At 33.1% G+C, this 19,666-nt stretch overlaps 1 protein-coding gene across 1 annotated transcript in view; it reads right to left on the reverse strand.

Moving 5' to 3' along the window:
* Positions 1–19,666, reverse strand: part of LOC114333350 (uncharacterized) — a 941,557-nt gene that overhangs the window by 348,910 nt on the left and 572,981 nt on the right. The gene's annotated exons all lie outside the window — the stretch shown is intronic.

The raw sequence follows: 19,666 nt of genomic DNA on the forward strand, positions 1-19,666 counted from the left end.
CCACCATCCCTAGATTAGATGAACTTATGTAGATTTGTTTTTATTTGTCAACAAATATTTCCACTGGTTAAAAATAGATCCTAATTAAGATTTATTATTAATATAATTTAGTCCTATTACAACAGACAATGTAAAAGGTTATTGCAGTTACTGCGGACTACGGACTGATCCTTATTTAGTCCAAGAAGACAAAATAGATGCTGATAAGCAAAAAGCAACAAACTGCTCGACAATAACGGACAAACAACCTACTAATTTGTACCATGTACAATCCTATGTATACCTTGGCACCAGCACCCTTCTTCTTGATGCGCCTATCTTTGACGAATGTTGGCGATCATCATGACAATTTTTATCTTATCTGTACAAATGTTGTGTTGAACCACGTTCTGAGGTTCTTTAACCAGGATGATCTTCTTCCTGGACATCGCTTTCCAAATATTTATCCTTGCCGGATAACTTATAGGAGGCCATATGTGTTCGAAGTATTGTAACTTCCGAGATTTGATGGTGGTCAGTACTTCTTGGTTCTTCCCCATTTTTCTGAGGACCTCTTTATTTGTGACTCGATCAGTCCACAGAATTTTGATTATTAACCGATATAGCCACATCTCAAAAGCTTACAATATTTTCTGCACATATCTTTGTTTAAGGTTCACGATTCAGCTCCATAAAAATGGACATAAAAGACGTCTTGCAGAATTCTTACTTTTATACCAAGAGGGAGGTTGCGGCTCTTATGGAGGGTCCCATGTGCTTGAAGGTCCCCATCTGCATTTATTACTGTGTCGAGGTTGTTGTAGTACGTCACTCTTTCTACAGAAGTTTGGTGTGCGTATATTTCACCTTCTGCTATTTTTTCTGCTGATAATCCAGCATACTCATCGTAAATCGATATTCTTTCTCATTGTCTTTTTCTTAGCTAAGGTCGTCTTCTAATATATCTGTCTTATGAGGCTTTGTAATCGGTTCTTCTTTTTATAACCGAAAGATGATAAGATCGCAATTGACACGGTCGGCATTACACATCTTTTTCCTTGCCAATTAGACTGGCCAGCGTGATGCTGTTTGGCCAAAAACACACTCTCAAAAAAAAATGTCTGTTTAAGATACACACGATACATAGAAGTTACTCCATAAGGGAAGGAATTTTATATATTCCACCATTCCACACCGAACCAACTAGCCCGTGGATTCTGCTGGAGGACTGAAGTAGAAGATCAACAACAAACAAGTCCATGTAGCAACATAATATAACATCGGTTCCATGACAAAATATGAAAAACTCTACGCACTAGAAGAGGAGTTGGGTGAAGGGTATGGGCAAAACTCAAATGGAGCTTTGCAGCACACACTACTAAACAAAAAGACCAACGTTGGAACCTCACAATACAACATTGAAGACCTTACAAAGATAGACCATAAGACGATCACAGCTAAGATGGGTACATGAGATCAAAAAAATAACAGGAACAAATTGGAAGAATGTTGCCGAGGATAGAGATCGATAAAAGGAGTTGGAAGAGGCCTATATTCCAAAAAGGACGATAGAAGGCTGAGAAGAAGAATAGAGAAATGATGAAAGAAAGGAAAGGCATATTTCCAATACTAAATAACTAAAGGCTAAGAACCATTAACATGGGTTTTATTTATTAATTTATTTGCAATTTCATTTTTAATAATTCGTCCATCATTAAGATACCTACGATGAATGAGAACCGTATATAGTCCAGAAAGCCACTGCGCATCCCCTAGAAAAAATATTCTGATTCAGATTTTTTGCACAATCTTACTCAAAAAGGACTCCTTTTAACAAATTTGCATGTTGCCAGGACCAAAAGGTGGTCAAAAATTTTTTAAACGTTAATTTTTTGTTTTTTTTTCTAAAATTATTTTTTTTTTGCATGAAAAAAAGTTTTTTTAGGTTTTTTGGATCATTCCAAATAGAAAAGATCTTCAGTGACTTTTCTCTAAAAATGATAGTTTTTGACATATTAGCTATTAAAAATTGAAAAATTGCGAAAACGGCCATTTTTAACCCTCACAAACTATGTAAAAAACTGAAAATTTGAATGTTGTCAAGGTAGGTAGATATTCTTTAAACATCGATTGATGAAATCCCGAAGAGTTTTTTGCAATACAATATTCAAAACTCATTTGTTTTTTAATTGCTAATCAAGCCTGCGCGACACTATTTTCCACCGATAGTATGGTGCAAATTTACGACAGTATGGTGCAAATGAAAGGAATAAATTCGTTATTTCGTAAACCGGCAACTTTAAGGAAACATCCCGAAACAAATCGACTTTTATTTTTAAGTTATGATATTGTGGCATATATGGTATACTAGTGACGTCATCCATCTGGACGTGATGACGTAATCGATGATTTTTTAAATAAGAATAGGGGTCGTGTGCTAGCTCATTTGAAAGGTTCTTCAATTCTCTATTCAGGAATATAAACATTTACATAATTATTTATACAGGGTGTCCAAAAAATTTTTATTAAATTAAATTATTTGACAAAAAAAGAAGTAAAAGGACACCCTGTAAAAATAATTATGTAAATGTTTACATTACTGAATAGAGAATTGAAGAACCTTTCAAATGAGCTACCACACGACCCCTATTCTCATTTAAAAAAATCATCGATTATGTCATCAAGCCCAGACGGATGACGTCACTAGTATACAATATATGCCACAATATCATAACTTAAAAATAAAAATCTTATTTCAGGATTTTTTCTTAAAGTCGCCGGTTTACGAAATAACGAATTTATTCCTTTCATTTGCAACATACTGTCGTGTCGGTGGAAAATAGTGTCGCGCACGCTTGATTAGCAATTAAAAAACAAAGGAGTTTTGAATATTGTATTGCAAAAAACTCTTCGGGATTTCATCAATCGATGTTTAAAGAATATCCACCTACCTTGGCAACATTCAAATTTTCAGTTTTTCACATAGTTTTTGAGGGTTAAAAATGGCCGATTTCGCAATTTTTCAATTTTTAATCGCTTATATGTCAAAAACTATCATTTTTAGAGAAAAGTCACTAAAGTCCTTTTCTGTTTGGAATGATCCAAAAAACTTAAAAAAACTTTTTTCCATGCAAAAAAAAATAATTTTAAGAAAAAAACAAAAAACAAACGTTTAAAAAATTTTTGACCACCTTTTGGTCCTGGCAACATGCAAATTTGTTAAAAGGAGTCCTTTTTGAGTAAGATTGTGCAAAAAATCCGAATCAGAATATTTTTCCTAGCGGATGCGCAGTAACTTTCTGGCCTAATACTTAATTTATTTTGAATGAAAGCTGCGTAGTATTTGTTTCTATTTATAGAATAAAAGTCCTTTACATTTATATGTAATACATCGCTGAAAATAATAAACATGCTGAAGTATGTCAACACAAGGAAGTGTTTTGCTACAATCTTTTTCATTAAAACCGGATCAGGGCTCTCATTGGTTCGTTCCTGTTCAACAAAGGCCTGCCGACCGATTGAGCTTGTGTATGTATTTTAAATCCCGTTATAAGCACTTACATTGTATTCCCAATAAAAGAAATGAAGTATGTGGTGTCGTAGACAATGAATGGACAGCCATTCTCGTCTATTGTGTTGCGTTAAATTGATTTGCAGCTTTGTGCTTAAATTCCGATTTAGGGCAGGAACGAGGAGTATTTGTTGAATGCACTTAAATCAGATGATCGGTTTAAATCACATAAATTATTGTTATTTAACAACTGATATGCATGCTATATTTTGATTTTTTCAATATTTAAAAATTTTAAAAAAGACCCGTATTATTATTATAGCAGGTATCAAACAGGGAAACATTAAGAAATATGAAAAAGAAAAAGAAATACTCAACGCCATGAAACAAATGAAAAATAGGTTGACACGTTTGGTTATACAGTGGAACCCCGATAAGTCGGCCCCCGATGACCCGGAAGTCCGGCTAACCCAGACCGATTTTTATCAGACAAACATTTCAACAATAAAAATGTATGTAATATAATAATATTTGAGAGATAATGGGTATTTGTGTAATTTGAACTACATATACAATAGTAAAAATGACTCATGGCACACGACGTTCATTGTCATGTTATCGGAAACAACAGGCACCTTTAGTATCCTTTATTTATTTCAAACTGTCTTAGCATTGTTTAAAAAAGACTAAAAGGCAATTAAAAAATTATTTTTTAAACAATGGTCTTTGTCTTCACTGTTATTAAATAACATAACATCGTTGCGATTGAGACCGTATTGTGTGTAGTACAGTCGTATTGTTCGCTTCCGCTCTGTAATTGTTCGTAAATCTATTCAGATTTTGTGTTTGCGTGCTTCTTGTCTACGTAATGGTAACAAAACGTAAAAATGTTGTAGTGACAATGGAAAAGAAACTAGAAGCATTAGGTAAAATTGATAAAGGCGTAATTGATACGTAATTTAGATGTGTAACTACTGTGCATATATTATATTTCATGTTATTTCAATTATAACGGGGTCCCGATTAATCCGAGTTAACGAGATTCCACTGTACAAGGGAAAGTGAATACAAAAGCGGACCGCGGAGATGACGCACATCCTGGTTGAACATTTTAAAGCAATGGAATGTAAAAACAACACTAGAACTCTTCAGAATCGCTCTATACAAAGTAAAATGGGTCGTGATGATCACCAACGTCCTTAAAGGATGAGGAACACCAAGAAGAAACAGGTCAAAGTAAGATTTATTTAGTACTAGAATAGCGTAGCCAGTTAAGAAATGCTCTACGAATATCTTGTAAATAAAATATAATTACAGCTCGGATTATAGGCAAAATGCCTTTTTTTCCTGTTTTGCATATTATAGGTGTTTTTGCACAATTTTGCCTTTTTTCGTAAATTCCACCTATGTGTGCCTTTTTTTAAATTGTATGGTACTACCCATGATATTATTCATACTACTATTACTAAACCTTTCTATAAAAAAATTTTGGGTCAATATAAAATATCAATAGTTTGATACTATACAGGGTGTCCAGAAACTCTCCCTACAAACGAAGACCGGAGATTATTCAGATAATTTAACACAATTCACCTAGTACAAAAATGCTTTCTAAAGGAGCTAGAGCTCTTTGAAGGAGGCGTCTTGCAATTAGTTTTTCTTAAATAGCTCCAGAACGCTTCTATTTAAAAAAACGAAAACTGGTATGCTTATTTATCTTCCAAAAGTAAATCGATTCCATAAATTACGAATTTCTAGTACCGGTCATAGGCGCCCGTTTTGGGTAGGTCAACTGGTTATTTATCGCACAATTTGTTTGTCTTTAATTTCTAAGAATTTTTGACACTGGATTATTAAATTGTAAGGTATTGTAGTACTAAAATATACTCTTGCTAAAAGTTGGTAGGATGCTAAAAGTAAGAGTAACTTTTAGTAAAAAATACCTCATAATTTAATCATCAAGTGTCAAAAATGCTTAAAAATTAAAGACAAAAAAGCTATGAGGTAAAATAACCGTTGACCTACCCAAAACGGACGCATATGACCGGAACCAGAATTTTAATATATAAACATACTAGTTTTCGTTTTTCTAAATAGTTCTTTTTGATTTTTTTTTTCAAATTCAGAAAACGACAAATTTTCAAATCGATTTTTCTAGAAAACAGTGCATCCTACCGACTTAAATCAAGAGTACCTTTCGGTACTAGAATACCTCACAATTTAATAATCCAGTGTCAAAAATGCCTAGAAGTTAAAGACAAAAAATTTATGCGATAAAATAACCGTTGCCCTACCCAAAACGGGCGCCTATGACCGGTACTAGAAATTTGTAATTAATGTAATCGATCTATCTCTGAAAGTTAAATAATCCTACCTTTTTCGTTTTTCTAAATAGAAGCGTTCTGGAGATATTTCAGAAAAACTAATTCCATGGTGCCATCTTTAAAGAGCTCTATCTCCCTTAGAACGCATGTTTGGACTAGGTGAACTGGGTTAAATTTTCTTAAAATTATCTGAAGAATCTCCGGTCTTCGTTTGTCGGGAGAGTTTCTGGACACCCTGTATATTTATAGAAAACGTAACTGATCTAAACTTAAGCCTTAACTATTGGGAAATCCCTACTTTTTTCAAAAAGTCCAAAACCTAGAAATTTTGTGCAGTAAGATGAATCGTCATCAACTTTTTGCATTCGTTGCATATACATAAGTTGATTGAAATTTTCAACGAAAACTTTACGAGAAAACCGTACTTAGTTGGCCTTAACTATCGGGGAGCTTATCCCCGCATTGTAACTGACGTTTATGGAGTAGGTGTCTAGCGACATCTGGCAACGGAAAGTCAAAAAAATAAGTTTTTAATTAAATATCTTTTAGGAATATTTTTAATATTTTTCAATATTCTTAATATTTCTATTAGGTTGAAAACTTTGACTTTCAGTTGTCAGATGTCGCTAGACACCTACTCCATAAACGTCAGTTGCAATGCGGGGATAAGCTTTCGGAGTTTCGTCACTTGGAGCAGAGAGCAGCAAACCTACGCCTCTCTGATGATGACTCCAATTAGAGTCCAAAATCGTCGATTTAGAGTGCTGGTTTGCGCTCTCTCTTCTAAGTGAAAAATAAGACAGTTTTGCCTTCGCATTGCAACTGAATAAAAATGGTATACATTTTTATTTTATTTTACTATTTTTGAAGTTATACTTCTTTACCGGCGATATGAGGGTGAATTTTTATATGTTAAAACCTATGATCCCGGCGCATGCGCATTATAACTTTGTTCTGATTGGATGTTCAAATGACATGTCAAAAATTATTCAATACGGTGGCTGTGGTACAGCTGTAGTTTGATTATTTATGGTTGTTGCGTTTTAAAATTTGTGTGAAAAGAAACAACAAAAAAAAGTTAGTTAATAGTTATACTGCCTTTTTAAATAGTTTTCATATACCTATATTTTTGGACTTTTGGACTATTTTGGACAAGGAAAACTCATTCTAATTTGGTAAGTAGTTTTTATTATAATCATATTGTAATTATACATTTGGATTAGGTTGTGGACAAGGAAAACTCATTCTAATTTGGTAAGTAGTTTTTATTATAATCATATTGTAATTATACATTTGGATTAGGTTGAAATACAGTAGAGCGTCGATTTTCCGAACTAATTTGGGGGACATAGGTGTTCGGAAAACCGATTTGTTCGGATAATCGAACTACAATATATTGATACATATTCATAGCCATACATATTTATCCACAAGTGAATAAAAGCCATATTTATTTACCTACATATTTATTTATATCTTGATAATGACAACTAGCAACTAAACAAAAAAGTGCAGTCTTTGCAACAACATAATTATTTTTGGATACCATATTGAAGAAACTTGAAGATATTTTAAGCGTCAATTACTAACGCTTGCTCGGTATTCGAGTGCGGGACGCGGGAGTCGATAGTTCGAATAAGCGGTCGTTCGGTTGATCGACGTTCGGATAATCGACGCTCTACTGTACATTTATTTTCTCAAGAATGGGGATTTTAGAGAGAAATCCCAAATTAGGTCCGATTTTTATTTTTAAATTATGATCTTTTGGCGTAGATTTATTTATCTAGTAGGTATGTAATGCTTTGATTTACATACTTAATTTGATTACCAACAAAAGTTCTACCAATCTTCATCTAATATATTGTTTTCTTACCGTTTTGTTATATTTTAATATTTTCTTCCACAAAATTTAAACTACATAATTTAATTATATTCAAAACAACTGTCAAACAGTAAAACGTTCAGTTACCCTATTTTTCCATATGACAAATAATGTGGAATTGGACGAGTGAGTCTAGGCTTCGATTACGAATCAAAGCGCCCCGAAAGTCACGGGTTCGATTCCCGATGCAAGTTTTTATTTTTTTATTTTTTTATTTTTTTATTCATTTTATGACTGTAAGTATATTTGTTATATATTTTTTTTTTCAGAAAATGCGTATTTAAAATTTTTGCCAACAATTATTATCGTTCAGAAATCTTTTTTTTTTGTGGCATTTTTCAATGTGTTTGTGTGCGTTTGATCCTTTTATTTTTTTAAATTTTTGGTATTGCCTTAAAAATCACATAATGTGTAGTAGAAATATAACTTCTTACGTGCGTACAAAGTACACACACATTCTTTTTTTTTTTTTTTTTCGATGGCACAATAATTATGTATGTGATTGGAACTTGTTTTTAAAAGTATTTTCGCGTTGTATTCAACACTAAACAAAATTGTCGAACGATGATATTTTTTGTTCTCACCTATTTGTAAAGCTAAAATCGATCATCTAAAAAATTCCATACAAAGCACATATTGCCGGTCGCTCGTGTGTAAAAACTCACATTTCACCGACCGAAATATTGCATCGAACCCTAATTTGGAGGGATTTTTGGATCCGACCAATTGTCGTCTAAAAATGTAGGATCAGTATGCATTCGCCGTTATTCGGGATATATTACGGGTCATCGCTATTCAAGACCTTGGCCTTTTTAAAGCCGCCAATTTACTCTAATTCCATTTCTAGGATCAGGTTGTAATCCTGGCAATTTTCGCCGACTTGCTCGGTTGATGGAATTCAGCGATGACATTCGACAACACAAACAGTGGGGACGGGAAAGATTTTTTATTAACCCTCCAGAAGACAGGCGAAATAAAATTACAAGAACACATGGATGAGGCCTGTGAGGGCCAAAATAAAAAATTTAGAAAAAAATCAAAATGAAAAAAATTTTTTTAAACTATTTATCTCTTGCGTATTCCTATAATAATAGCGTTTACTGTTTCAATGTAATTGCAATATTCAAGATCCTTTTCAGTACGAGATAGTCCAAGTAATGAAGCTTAAAAGAGAACAAAACCTCGCAATTTTTACAGAATGGATCGATTTGCTTGAAAATTTGAGAATAAATAGTTGATAGTCCAAGAATCAAAATCTATATGATGCCGAAAAGCGCTTTTACCATGAGGTGGTTGCCACCCCATCTTGGGGGTGGAAATTTTTTATTATATTTTGACCACAAAAGTTGGTAAAAACATTCATTCTAAGCAAAAAACGTTCTATACATTTTTTTGATAAAATTAATAGTTTTCGATTTATTCGCTATCGAAAGTGTTAGTTTTATATCCAAAAAATCAATGTTTTTAATCAGTTTTTTGCTAATAACTCAAAAAGTTTTCTTTTTATCAAAACAACTTTGCTTAACAAAAATGTACCTTTTGAAAAAAGAAACAATTTTTTTTGTATTTTCTATAAAATTAATAGTAATCGTGCTATACTTTATTATATGTTAGCTCTTCTTCGTCAAATGCTAAATATTGTAGTTTCAAAGTCAAAAGACGGGAAAACTATGCATTTTTCGAGGATAACTTGTATATTATATATATATAGTCTTTTGAGTCCCTTTTACTTTTCAGTGTCGGGACTGGCACATCCTTTCACGTGTGTACAAATGTTGACCATTGTTTCTTATTGTATGCTAATCGGCTTGCTTCTGCTATTGTTTTCCCCTCCCTTTGGATGATTTTAGCGACTACTGTATCCCAATCTTCTCTAGGTCTTCCTCTACTTCTTTTCTTTTGTATCCTGGCTTCCCATATTTTCTTCACCGGTATGTTGTCTTTCATTCTTTTCATGTGTCCCCACCAACTTAGTTGTTTTTCTTCAATATACTCAAGTACAGATTTCGTCTTAAGATCTGTGCGTATATCTGTGCTTCTTATTCTGTCTCTCATTGTCACTCCTCTAACTCTTCGTAAATACTTCATTTCTAGGGCTTGTATCTTGCTTTTTAGTTTTCTAGTTAGTATCCATGATTCACAGCCGTATGTGAGCACTGGTATATATATGGTGTTGAATACAGTTAGTTTGGTTTTTCTTGTGATTTCCTTTTTGTTTAAGAAGCTATTTTTTATTGCATGAAATAGTTTTGATGTTTTACTTATCCTCTCTTCAACATCTTTGTCCTGCCTTCCATTATTTTCGATTGTAACGCCCAAGTAATGGAAATGGTTTACTTGTTCTATTGCCTCCTCATTAATTTGCATATTTATTACGACTGGTTCTTGCGATATTACCATTGTCTTCGTCTTGTGTGTATTTATCTTCATACCCTGTTTACATAATGCGTGATTCCATGCTTGCAGGTTATTTTGCAGGTCTTCTTCTTTTTCTGAGATAACTACTACATCATCTGCGAATGCACATTCCGAAATGGATACGCTATGGAGATTCCTGTACCCTACATGCAATTTCTTTAGTTGTGGTGTGCACTCTATCATGATTTCGTCCATAAAGATGTTGAAGAGGGTTGGGCTCATGACACCTCCTTGCCTTAGTCCTTCAGTTGTTTCGAATTCTGTTGATTTCATGTTTATATGTATTATGTAGTTCCTATTTCTCTTATAAAGACTTTTGATGATTTCAACTAGTTTATCGTCAACCCCTCTTCTTATCAAGCTGTCCCACACAGTTTGTCGTTTCACCCTGTCGAATGCCTTTTCCAGGTCTATGAAGGACATATATGCTTTCTTTTTAGAGAGTAACGTTTTTTCAATTATTTGTTTTACCGTGAAAATATGGTCTTGCACTCCTCGTCCCTTTCTAAAGCCACTCTGTGCTTCATTTAAAGTAGTTTCTGTAATGTTTCTCAGCTTTTTTTCTAGTACTGTTTCATAGACTTTGAGAGAAGAACATAACAGTGTAATTCCTCGATAGTTGTTACAATCTTTGTGGTCTCCTTTCTTATATATCGGCACTATTACTCCTATCTCCCAGTCCTTCGGTATTGTTTCTATTTTGCTTGCTTCTTTGAATATTTCAGCTAATTGTTTTACGCCTTTCATTCCCATGTACTTCAGCATTTCCGGTGGTATATGGTCGTGTCCAGGTGCCTTTCCGTTTTTAAGTTTGCCTATTGCTTCTATTGTATCTTCGATTGTTATCTCGATGCTTGTTCTCTGTTCTTCACTACCTGTCGCGTTACTGTTTTCTTTATTCCTATCCTCTTTTGTGGTAGTTAATAATTCTTGGAAGTGTTGTCGCCATCTTTCAATAATTTCTTTTTCTTCTGTGATTATTTTTCCTTCTTTGTTTTTAATTCTCATATCCTTACTAGGTTTGTCTGTTCTCAGAGATTTTAATGTTCTATAAAAAAGTTTTTGATTTTCTTTGCTATTGTGTTCCAGCTGTTGTCCAAATTGATGCCAACTCTTTTCCTTTTCTGTTTTTATCATATCTCTTACTGCAGTTCTTGCCTCTTTGTATTTGTTGTAATTGTTTACTGTTTTGTTTCCTAAATAATTATTCCAAAGTTTTTTCTTAGTTTTCACTTGTTGTTTTATTTCGGCATTCCACCAGTTTGTTTGTTTCACCTTGTCATTCCTTTTACTAATGCCACATACTTTTTTCGCCGCTTCCAGTAATATATTTTTAAATGATTGCCATTTTTGTTCTAGGTTGTTACTATCATTTGCATTTTCCAGAGCTGCTATTTCTAAATCAACCATTTCTTTGTATCTTAGGGCAATCTCTTTGTTTCTGAGCTTGTAAGTTCTGATTGATTCGTATTCAATTTTTCTTTTGTTTTCTTTTGTATGTTCCTGGGGTTTTTTGTTTTTATTCTTTATTTCTGGTCCTCTTCGGACTCTAACGTCTTGAATTACCTTTCGATTGTCGCGTTCTACTAGTATGTAATCGATTATTGACTTTTCTGATTCTCTTGGTCCTTGCCTAGTAAATTTATGCATGTTTTTGTGTTGGTAGTGTGTGTTTGTTGCTATTAAATTATTTAGTACGCAGAATTCTATTAACCGTTTTCCATTATCATTTCTCACTTCTTCACCGTACCTTCCAATTACATCCGTTACTGTCTCATCTTTGATTCCTACTCTTCCGTTGAAGTCTCCAATGACGTAAATCCGCCCTTTACTGTTTTCTATTGCTATATTTAGATCTGTCCAGAATTTTTCTTTGACTTCTTTTTTCTCATTTTCATCGGGTCCATATGCCGTAATTATTGTCTGTGGCTCTCCCTGTTCATCTTTCATCTCAAGAGCGACTATTCTTTCTGACCAGCCTTTCCAGTCCTGTATATTTATTACTTTTTCTTTTTTAATTATAGTACCTACTCCTGCAGCTGCTCTCTTTTCCGGTGGAACCCCGCTACATATAAGCAAATGACCGCCTTCTAGGTATATTTCACCAATTCCTTTCTTTTTTGTTTCTGTAATACCTAATATTTCTATTTTGTTTTTATCGAACTCGTAGCTCAATTCTGTTTCTTTACCATTTAGTCCTCTGATATTCCACGTTGCTAGTCTCCAAATATTTCCCATCTAAATAGTTAATATTTTTCTTATCCTGTTTGCCATTGTCATTACCTATTTCTTGCCTTGTCGTTTCCTTATGGTCCTTGCACTTGCTTTTCCTTGCAGATAATTTGTCCAGTTTTTTGTATTGACATTATCCCTTTCCAATTCGCTGCTTTTTGTATTTCAAGTCCATTTCTGCCCATTGATTATAAGTTTTTGGTATCCAATTTTTACTGCTTTCCTTTCTTCTATTTTTTGTTTTTGCAATTTCCTTCAGTTTTTGTTGAATTTTTCTTTCGTTTTGGGTCAAGTCGTTATTTATATATACTTGATTATATTTCCCCCTAGTTAATTTAGCTTTGTTTTTCATTATCTCCAATTTTTGTGCAAAATTCTCTACTTTAATCAGGTATGTCTTCTCCTTTATTTCCTTTATTTTTGGGACAGAAATTTTTATCTTTAACTGGTTTTCGAAAAAATGTTTTACATTATCTTCCATTTCCTTTTCTGTAGCATTTGGAATTTCCAGACCGCTTATAATAATATTGTTCTTTCTGTCTTTCCTATCAGCTACTTCTAGCCTTTCTTCTATTTCTTCAATTTTAATCATTTTAACTCGCAATTCTACCATTTCCTGTTTTATCTTCAAATTTTCCTCTTTTAGCTGTTTTATTTCTTCTCTGTATATTTTATTCATTTCTTTTACCTCGGATAACTTGTTTAAACTAATTTAGAGTATTTAGAAATATCTATCTACAGAAATAAGAAAAAAGTTTCTAGCTAAAAAATTAAGTGACTTATAATAGGTTTGTTCTAGCAAACAGTCAAACTAGTCAGAAACCGTCAGCAAACAGTTGGTCAGTAAGAAAACATAATACAGTCACCAGTGCTATCCCCTCTACTCACGCTGGTTCATTATTCGCTGATGGTTTCAAACCGTTTGAAACTGATGCTAGAACAAACCTATTGAAAAGAATGTCAGGCCCTATTTTTTTTTTTTTTTTCAGCGAAAAAGTGATTGGAACCATCCTCCTAATCACCACCCTAATTAAAATTTTGTCTTCTTTCTTTATGTATTATTAATTGGTTCTAGAAGTTTGACCGGCTTAGAATGATTAGTTTTTAAAAAAATGGAGTTAAAAGCGAATAACGAATTTTTGTTGCTTGGTAAAAAAATGCATTTTCTTCAGGTTAGAAAGATTAGTATCAGAGATACGAAAAAATATTTAAATATGAAATTGTAGCATTGGTATTTAATTACCAAGAAACTGGTTTCCAAAAATTTTTTCTACGGTAAAAATTGAGTGAGCTATTGACAATTGAAACTTGTAATACCATGTTCTGAAGCTATTTCCTTGTGGCATTTTTATAATTAAGTATTTTCTATGGGAAATAAGCCACAATTTTACTAAAAAATGAATTTATTAACGTTTCGAAACCCAAATCGGGTTTCGTTGTCAAAATACAAAATACTATTAAAATAAACAAAAATGTTGTTGCTAAGTAAAAATATTCTTCTAATAATTTATTTAATCTGACTCATTTATATTGGCAATTCAGACGTATATTATACATTTTAAAGTAGAAGACTTTAAAATGATATCGCCAATATTTATGAGTTGCGTTCCTGGGACGACTTTACTAAAAGATAGTTCATTCGATTACATGAAATCAATCCCAACTCAAGAATATGCGTCGCAAAAAAATCATAGCATGTGATTGATCTGTTTTTAAGAGGAAACAGTAGCGATCAACAGGTAGCGAAAACGCGTTCCAAGATTGCGGCTGTAATTTTGAATATTTTTTCGAGATATTTGGCACACATATTCGTAATATAATAAAGAATGGCGGTACAGAGCCCAATTTGAAAAATATATTAATATGTGGAAATTACTCTGTAATTAAATACATTAAAAAAACGAGCCTGTACCGCCATTAAGAAGAACAAAAAAATACACTTTTTTCAAATAAACTTTCTTATCCGATGCCTAGATTTTGTGTCATTTTGGAACTACTAAAATATTTTATTTCATTAGTAGTTCCAAAATGACACAAAATCTAAGCATCGGATAAAAAAGTTTATTTGAAGAAAGTGTATTTTTTTGTTCTTCTTAATGGCGGTACAGGCTCGTTTTTTTAATAATGTATTTAATTACAGAGTAATTTCCACATATTAATAAATTTTTCAAATTGGGCTCTGTACCGCCATTCTTTATTATATTACGAATACGTGTGCCAAATATCTCGGAAAAATATTCAAAATTACAGCCGCAATCTTGAAACGCGTTTTGGCTACCTGTTGATCGCTACTTTATCACCTTAAAAAGACAACCAAATGCAACGATGACAGTAAAATTCTCGCTTTAGAGATTCCATAGTAAATCACGAGGGAAAACCAGGAAAAACTCTCGTGATACTATCCCGACATCGTAAATATTTGGTCTTACATTTAATTTACCTTCAAAAAAACTAATACCAAATTCTGATTTTAATATGTTTAAATTATAAATAATATTAATAATACATAGATATACAGTAAGTAATACTAAAATATAAAATTTGTACTAACTCGATATATTATTGACTTACTAATCGTGGTATTTTCTTTCTATTGACTTCCTCTTTCAGTATGGGTAACCACATCCTACTGCATTCTACCGAAGAATTTGCGACACAATTGGTTTTCCCTCGTGATTTACTATGGAATCTCTAACGCGAGAATTTTACTGTCATCGTTGCATTTGGTTGTCTTTTTAAAGACAGATCACATGCTATGATTTTTTGCGACGGATATTCTTGAGTTGAGATTGATTTCATGTAATCGAATGAACTATCTTTTAGTAAAGTCGTCCCAGGAACGCAACTCATAAATATTGGCGATATCATTTTAAAGTCTTCTACTTTAAAATGTATAATATACGTCTGAATTGCCAATATAAATGAGTCAGATTAAATAAATTATTAGAAGAATTTTTTTACTTAGCAACAACATTTTTGTTTATTTTAATAGTATTTTGTATTTTGACAACGAAACCCCATTTGGGCTTCGAAACGTTAATAAATTCATTTTTTAGTAAAATTGTGGCTTATTTCCCATAGAAAATACTTAATTGTAATACCATGCAAAAAACACCTTTACCAACCCTTTCAAAGTTACCTCTTTTTGCGACTGAGGATTTTAAAAGTATTTAATATTAATATCCTAATAGATATTGTAAAAACCTACAAAATTCTTTTTTTATCGAACGTTATAAGATAAAAAATAAAAAAGTTACGGTTAAAAAACCATTATATTTTTTTTTTGAAAAAAAAAAGGAGAAATCCAATTGGAAGCATAATAAATTAAATTAGCGGTGTTTTTAGTCATTGGCCTTATTCACTTTTCTTTATTTATAATAGATTCTAGATAGTCCTGTCGCCAGGGGGGGTACAACGGCCTCGTTAATTCAGATGGACTTACCCAAATTTTTTTTATGTATTTTGACCCGTAGAACACGAATTTTTTGGGTAACAGTTGATCCGGATGTCGATAAGATTGTTATAGACCAAGAACTTGAGGAATCAAATAACAGCGATTTTTGGCAAAACAAAACAATATTTTGTATTTTTTGGGTCATTTTAAGCAAAAAATATTTCTACAAGTTTTTTAGTAGGATGCACAGTTTTCGAGAAAAACGCGGTTGAACTTTCAAAAAATCGAAAAACTGCAATTTTTAAACCCGAATAACTTTTGATTAAAAAATAAAATAGCAATTCTGCTTAGCGCCTTTGAAAGTTCAAGTCAAATTATGTCGGTTTTGATTATTTGCATTGCTAAAAATTTATTGTGTTATTGCTAAACAAAGCTACAAACAACTAGTGCGTGAGTGATGTTTCTATGATTTCTCATTTAAAATCGAACGAGTAGGTAGAATAGGTACTAGTGCAATCAAGACTATTTCTACGTTACATGCGTTAAAACGCATGTAAAAGCACGGGAAACCCTACGTGTTTATAGCTTTGTTAAACAATAAAAAAATAAATTTTTACCAATGCAAATAATCAAAACCGATATAATTTGACTTAAACTTTCAAATGCGGTAAGCAGACTTGCTATTTTATTTTTTAATCAAAAGTTATTCGGGTTCAAAAATTGCAATTTTTCGATTTTTTTAAAGTTCAACCGCGTTTATCTCGAAAACTGTGCATCCTACGAAAAAACTTGTAGAAATATTTTTTACTTAAAATGGCCCAAAAAATACAAAATATTGTTTTGTTTTGCCAAAAATCGCTGTTATTTGATTCCTCAAGTTCTTGGTCTATAACAATCTTATCGACATCCGGATCAACTGTTACCCAAAAAATTCGTGTTCTACGGGTCAAAATACATAAAAAAAACTTGAGTAAGTCCATCTGAATTAACGAGGCCGTTGTACCCCCCCTGGCGACAGGACTAAGAGTTTGACTGGCTTAGAATGATTAGTTTTTAAAAAACTGGAGTTAAAAGCGAATAACGAATTTTTGTTGTTTGATAAAAAATGCTATTTTCTTCAGAATAGAAAGATTAGCATCAGAGACACGAAAAAATGTTTAAATATGAAATTTTAGGTTATTAAATTCCCAAGAACTTAGTTAAAAGGAATTTTTTCTACCTACGGCAAAAATTGAGTGAATCGTAAATGAGTATATCGAAAAACATTGATTTTTTCGATATAAAACTAACATTTCGATAGAGAATAAATTGATATCTATTAATTTACCAAAAAAATTTATAAAACATTTTTTGCTTAGAATGAATGTTTTTATCAACTTTCGTGGTCAATATATAATAAAAAATTTCCACCCTCGAAATGGGGTGGCAACCACCCCCATGGTAAAATCGCCTTTCGGCATCATATAGATTTTGATCCTTGGACTATCTACTACTCGGCTACGGCTCCACGGGCGAGAAATTGACGCTAGCAGTAGCAGTAAAATGAACTTAAGGTTCCGCGGAACCGAATGGGAGTAGCTGAACTGAACCGACTACGCACAAGTCCTGTAGTCGGTACAGTTCGGCTATTCCTATTTCGTTCCGCGGAACCTTAAGTTCATTTTACTCCTACTGCTAGCGTCAATTTCTCGCCCGTGGAGCCGTAGCCTATTCTCAAATTTTCAAGCAAATCAAGCATTCTGTACAAATTGCGAGATGAAAAGCTTCGGTAAGATACCACTGTAAAATTACTACGTTAATAATGTAGTTAATTTTGAATTACAAGGAAACTTTTCTTGTTGTTTGATTGTTTGAAACGGTCTAAACGTTTGGCATTCCTTTTCACAAGTAGCTGTAGCTTCCGCCTTAAATGCGTTTGTTGTCACCAATTGGTTGCACTGTTGCTGTAGGGATCCTTTCTCAAGTTGACATACTCCTATTCTACACCTTACCGATGAAGACCAACGAGTCAGAAATGCGTATCTACGGTTGCATTCCATCATACGTGGGAGGTCCGATAAGTACTTAATCTCTCAGCTCGATGGAGCCACTGTCGCAAGAGAATTCTACCATCGGGTAATACATTCTTGTAGATGGCCTATGAGAAAATAGCCAAATCGGACTCGTAGTTTTCTTTTGACCACGTGTGTAAGCTAGCGTGTTTGCAGATTTTAGAAAAATAAAAAAAGGGCAATATCAGTCAGTGATTTGACTCTGGTTTTTAGAAGGAAAATCCCTCAACGAAATCTAAAAGCGCTTATATTCTGAAAAGGGTGTCTATTCTCCTTTGGTTAAAGACATCAAAAATTGGTTTAATGAGTTTTAACGAGGCGACACGTCGGTGTTTGATAAGTCATTGCCAGTTGCTCCGAAAACGGCTACCACTGAGGATAATGTGAAATAAATCTACGGTCTCATATTGGTAGATCACGGACTGAAGGTGTGTGAGATAGCTGATACAATAGGCATCTCAAATGATCGCGTTGGTCATATGCTGCATGAAATTTTGGATATAAAGAGGCAGCGGCGCGATGACTGCCGTGTTTTCTAACTCCGAACAATAAACGCAACCATGAGACCACTTTAGAGCAGTGTCTGATGCTGTTTAAGCATCATGGTTCCACTGGTATACACCAGAGACCAAGGAAGAGTCGATACAGTGGACGTCATCCCACGAACGTGCTCCAAAGAGGGCGAAGACTGTCCTATCGGCCGGAAAGGTGATGGCCACTATTTCCTGGAATTCACAAGGTGTGATCTAAATCAACTTCCTAAAAAAGGCCAAAACGATTACAGGGCTTTACTCAGAGCCGTGCGGTACATCTTTTCAATATGATGCAAATCTTCGAAGTGCCGCCCCGAAAATATTATTGAAACTTAGTTTTTATTTTTATTAAATGCAACTGCACAAAATAAACGAAAACTTCTATTTTATAAACAAAACATACTTTAAATTAAATGAAACATTTATTAACATTAAATAAAATTTACAAAAATTACAATTTTACCCTTCTAACTTTAATTTTGGCAAACACGTCAATCAGATTGGTGTAGCCTAAAGTAGCAGTTAGTGATTACTATTGAAATGAGTGCTAATTTTTTTAGTTTGTCTTATGGAGCTTCCTAAATAATTTTTAATAATTTTTAATTTTGAAAAATTCTTTCCCCACTAGCTACCGAGACAGGGATGTTAATAAAATTCTTAATGATACAACTACATTTGGGTATACAGAAATTAGGTTATTTTGGCACAAATAGTTCAAAACCTCTAAAGGTTGCATGGGTATGGTCTCATTTGGGATATATCACTCAATTCTTCTAGACGATCATTTGCCTCTATATCCGATTCTTTTTCTGTTGAAAGTATTGAATGAAGGATCATACAATATTTTTCTAGTGTTTTATCATCGATTTCCCTCAATTTAAAAATATCATCAAAAATTTATTTATTTAAGAATTTCTAGAAGCGAAAATCGGTCAATCAAAGAATTAATGGCAATATCTAAAATATAGATGAAAACATTTATTTTAAATTTATATTCCTCTGATAAGAGGTCATCCACAGATTTTTCGTAATCAAATTGACGCTTTTTCTCCTGGTTATATAACTTATCGAGATTTTCTGCAATTTCATTAGCAAAAATTTTCGTTTGGTCACAGCCAATTTTTCATTTTTAACTTTTCATTTTTAACTTTTCATTTTTTCGATAGTTTCTGACAGCATTTTTACACAATCTGACAAATTCATAGTGAGTTACATGTTGCACCGCATCATTGCACGGCACGGCCCTGGCTTTACTATGCCGCAGTATTGACCCGATTTGACGCCGGATTTTAGAAAAGACAGGAAGTTTTGGGAAAGAAAAAAATACTCCTCCACCAAGAAA

The sequence above is a fragment of the Diabrotica virgifera genome, chromosome 2 (assembly GCF_917563875.1).
Source record: "Diabrotica virgifera virgifera chromosome 2, PGI_DIABVI_V3a".
Lineage (NCBI taxonomy): Eukaryota > Metazoa > Arthropoda > Insecta > Coleoptera > Chrysomelidae > Diabrotica > Diabrotica virgifera.